This window comes from Astatotilapia calliptera, chromosome 18 (genome assembly GCF_964374335.1).
Source record: "Astatotilapia calliptera chromosome 18, fAstCal68.1, whole genome shotgun sequence".
NCBI classification, from domain to species: domain Eukaryota; kingdom Metazoa; phylum Chordata; class Actinopteri; order Cichliformes; family Cichlidae; genus Astatotilapia; species Astatotilapia calliptera.
The window spans coordinates 2,969,213-2,974,167 of NC_137439.1; the positions used below are offsets into that span (position 1 = coordinate 2,969,213).

Sequence of the window (4,955 nt, forward strand, 5' to 3'; positions counted from 1 at the left end):
CTAACAGAGATCCTCTTCTGTCCAAAAATAAATTCATCTTCTTTCATATTGTTTTGTACTATTAATAAAATTAAATATCATTTCACAAAATTCAGTTCAGCAGATAAAATTTCCATTCTTCTTGTCTTTGTTATATTTTACCATAAAGACCATCTTTGTCTTTCAGACTAATTTATTCTTAAATATTTTTGTGTAAAATTGGAAAAGTAATGCAGTGATTATTTTAATTTATGTTTTTATTCAAATAAAAAACTGTAGCAACTATTTTAAAACACTAAAACTGAAATGTTGAATAAAACGTTTTCAATAATATGAGATATACTTCAAGATATTTTTAGTCATAAAATACAAATTATTTGAAAAAATATAATTAATAAAAATTTGTCTTGAAAAGTATTTTGGAAAATTTAAGTATTATTAACTTTTTATTGTCACGTACAAATCCACACACACGACTTCATCTCAGAAATAAATATCAGAGTTTAACGATGTCAAATTCATCCTAAATTTATCTGTCATATCATCTCTGAGTTTTCTAATCAGTATCTGTTTTTATAATTCTATTTACCTTTTTGAAGCAGCTACATGAATGTTTGACTATTAAAAATATTTGTTCCTCAACATAAAGCAAATATTTCCTGAAACCATATTTGTTGTTAATCTATATTAATTTAATTTTAACATCAAATATGATCTTGTGTTAAAAACCAGCAGAATCACTGAGAGGATCAAATCCTAAATATTTGTAACATCACTAATATTTGCAGAAATAAAGAATAACTTTAGTTGTTCAGTGAGATTTCAACATGTTTTCAGAGATTATTGAGCTTTTCTTATGTAACAATGGCTGCAGATGAATTCTCTACTAATGATGAAAAACTAACATGTAAAGCCTGAAGCAGCACAAACTGACTTTAAACACATTTTCAGCTTCTACAATAAAACAACTGAAGGAAAATAAATGTTTGTTCTTACCTGTTACAGACAGTTTAGTCCCAGAGCCAAAGATCAGGTGGCTGTTTGTGTATCCTCTCACAGTGAGAAAGAGTAATACAAAAACTTGTCTGCTGTTGAATGTGTCAGGGGTGATTCTAGGCTCAAACTTTTAGGGGGGCTCAACTCCTATTCATAATGTCATGCTTCTGAAGCTTTGTAATTAATAAAGGGAATAATGCTGTACACAAATGTAATCAACCATTTTCACATTTGCAATACTCAATTCAAATAGGTGGGCATCACAACGTTACCTTCAAAAGCAACCTAATTATACGAATTTATAAGAATAATTCAGAGTGAATAATCAAATACTTTAGCTATCTAACCCAAAGCAAAGGCTCAGTCATTAAAGTATTTAAGGATGTATTTGTGTCATAAAATGTGAAACACTCACAACATTGTTTTAGTCTCTTAGCCACATAGATGCAGTCTGACAAATCATCCAGCACTTAAAGTACAGGGTGGGCCATTTATATGGATACACCGTAATAACATGGGAATGGTTGGTGATATTAAAGTCCTGTTTGTGGCACATTAGTATATGTGAGCATTCCTAGATGAACAGTTTACTGGAAAGTGGATTGGTCGTCGTGGGCCAGTTGAATGGCCCCAAAGGTCTCCCGATCTGACCCCCTTAGACTTTTATCTTTGGGGTCATCTGAAGGCAATTGTCCATGGTGTGAAGATACGAGATGTGCAGCACCCGAAACTACGGATACTGGATGCCTGTGTTGACATTTCTCCTGCGGTGTTGCTATCAGTGTGTGAAGAGTGGGAGAAGAGGGTTGCATTTGTAACCCACATACAATGGGGGTACCACTTTAAGGACTGATATGAGGAGAGATGGACAGCCTGCCCAACCAATCGAAATGCACAGGTCCCAGTATGTTTTGACCAATGGGAGAGCAGTCTGCCGCTGTATGTCCCACCTACGTGCTCTGTGTTTGCTGCTATGTGTGGAGGTAGTCGCGTGCTGGCAGGAGAAAAGAGAGACTGAAGCTTTTGAGCTGGAAAAAAAGTATTAGATATAAGTTGCAACCAACTGTGTTGCACATAAGTTCACTGGTTATCAGCTACCTTTCATGTTAAAAGTAGCCACAGTGAGTAAGCAGGCAAATGCTGCATTTTTCTGGTGACTTTAAAAAGTACCGCGTGGAGCTAAACTGTTAGCCTTTGTTAGCTCTGGTTGCTATCAACTGCCTGGAAGTTCATCTCAATCTGCTTCCAGAAGTAAGGTAACACTTGAAGCGCAACTTATGTTTATTTTTCCTTCATGTCGTATTACGGTTATTAAAGAGAAAACATGTCCTGTTACGTTATTTAGAGCCCTGCATTTTCCGACCGAGAGACACTATGCCATTGTCTTCGGCCGTGATGCGCTGAGATCGGTGAGCACATGTTGTATGTCTCAGTTAGTTCATGTCTGTTTCACATTTTATCGTTGAGAAACTGAATTAATCTCAATTGTTTGATTAATAATTGCCGCATATGCGACATATATGCATATGCACTGACTTTACTTGGTTTAATGCATAGTTTATGTAAGAGAGATGTTTTATTTTTGCAAAATTGAGTATTTTTATTGCAAATTTATGTTGAATGTGATTTAAACAAAATCCTAAGTTGTGAATTATAGCTAGAACAGCATAATTAATATTTGAATTGCTCTTCTGACCCTGTCTGTTGACAGGTCAGGGTTTTTTTTGTATGCTGAATTGTTCCTGAGGTGGATTCCTCCAGTGAAATAGATGGCGAGCCTTCCCACCTGGACTTAGAGAGACTGAGATTCGCTTCTTTTCCACTTGATGATCTGCTGCACCTTGCGGTGTGGTAGGACTGTATCACTCACACTTTCACGCACAGCTGGTTATACATAAGACCACTGACTGACATTCTTTCATCCCTATTTTCTTTCACACCCTGGGAATTTTTTGGACTTTACCCCTTGGACATTTTTTATTTGGGACTTTAAATAATGAGCTGTTGTGTAGAGCATTCTCCACATGTGAAAAGAGTGTGAAATTTTCATTTGAATGTACATTGGATTTGTGTAATCTGTTTCTATAAGAGTTAAGGAGTCAGGTTACTAGGGTGCACCCGAGCATTGAAACCCGAACATTGAAAACCAAAAATAACACTTGGCCAAGTCATTGCTTTAGTAGTTTGTGTTTTACTTTTCTTTTAATTTTTGTAAGTTTCCTTTCTACCATTGTAAAGTGTCTTTAACCTGTGCTTGTCAACCTTATGGTTTATGTCACTAAAGTTGGCTGGTTCTTTTGAGTTACATTCTTGTCTCTGAGTCTCATTTGAACACACCCCTGTGCTCCTATAGTCGAGCCTATTGGCCCATTGATATATTCTTTTCAACAATTCCCCTTACTGTGTTACAGTGAGAGCTCTGGCGAGCCAGCCAGGAGCATGGTTGTGTGTGTTTAAGTGCTAGACAATTTGTGTGTGGTGTTTAAAAGTGCTTAATCCGAGCTATAACTTCTAGAGAGAAAATGGATGTTGTGCTAAGTGAATCCGTCAGAATTCCCAATTCTGTAGTTGTTAGTGGGATCACAGGATCAGAGACTGATGAGGAAGTGTCCACTTTCCTCCAAAAATATGGTTCCATCAACCGTTACTTTCGTCTAGACGATCCTGAGTCAGATTACCATAAGCACATGATCATCGAGTTTACACATGAGACTGCCATGCACACATTGGAGCCACTGTTACCTCTGCGGCTTCCAAGTACAACCCAAGCAGGCATCGTGTATGAGTTAAAGGCCTTAGGAAGTGTTTACTCCCTTGATGCCAGAAACAAAGCCACTAAAATGTACATGGAACAGCTCCGTGAAATTGCCAAACTGAGTGGAAATTCATTAGAGGAGATGTTAAAGGAAGAACTTAAAAATCTGGTTTCATCGGCAGGAAGTGCTATTTCCCAGTCATCTCAAACTGGTCCAGAATCCTCAACTGTACAGAGCCCACTTCCACAGAAAGACTTAACCAGCAAGGGAGACGTTTCATTTTCTGAGGACCCTCAATCAGGTGTACCTCTAGACTCCACAGTTTTGACATCACCAAATAACGCAAGTAAATCTCTTACCTCTCCCAATTTCAGTGAAAACCTGACTGATTTCAGCCCCTCACAGACTCTTCCAGCTTCTTCTGGGGCCGCTTCTAGCCCCATAATTGATGTTAATCCAACTGCTGTTCAGCGAGTAGTTGTTGAGCATGTAGTGCGCAGCAATGAGAGCTCACCCCAGTTCGCATCATCTGGTAGACTCAGGGCTTATTCGGGCAAGAGCCCACGTCCTAGCCATGAGGCAGATTATGATACGTGGCGAGCTAGTGTTGAAATCCTTATTAGAGATCCTTCTGTGTCTGATCTGCACTGCACACATCGTATACTTGACAGTCTGCTTCCTCCTGCTTCCGAGATGATTAAACATCTGAGTCCACAGTCTAGACCCTCTGCCTATCTTGAGTTGCTTGACTCTGCCTACGGAACAGTCGAAGATGGTGATGAGCTGCATGCTAGGTTCATGAGCACATTTCAAAATGATGGAGAGAGAGCTTCTGTTTTCCTGCAGAGGCTGCACACTGCATTAAGTAGAGCCATGAGACGTGGTGGTGTGTCCGCTCATGATTTTAACCAACAGCTCTTAAAGCAGTTCATTCGAGGTTGTTGGGAGAATGCACTAATAATCGATCTTCAGCTAGAACAAAAAAAAGAAAACCCACCTTCCTTTGCAGAGCTGCTGCTTCTTCTTAGGACAGAAGAAGATAAACAGGCTGCAAAACTGAGCCGCATGAGGCAGCATTTTAGTCATGCTAAGTCTGCCCAAAACTCTAGAAAGCAGCACGCCACGTCACACGTGCAACTCGCTCACACCACCAATAATCTGGTGGACAAATCTGATCTTGAGACGCTAAAGCAACAAGTTGCTGACCTCAGCATTCAGCTTAAC

The 4,955-nt window shown here is 38.9% G+C and overlaps 1 long non-coding RNA gene across 1 annotated transcript; it reads left to right on the forward strand.

Moving 5' to 3' along the window:
- The first annotated feature begins 1,927 nt into the window (after positions 1-1,927).
- Positions 1,928-3,280, forward strand: LOC145421751 (uncharacterized). Its single transcript, XR_013903119.1, has 3 exons — positions 1,928-2,231; positions 2,321-2,384; positions 2,687-3,280. It is a non-coding gene; the product is annotated as an uncharacterized LOC145421751 (long non-coding RNA).
- The last annotated feature ends 1,675 nt before the right edge of the window (positions 3,281-4,955 follow it).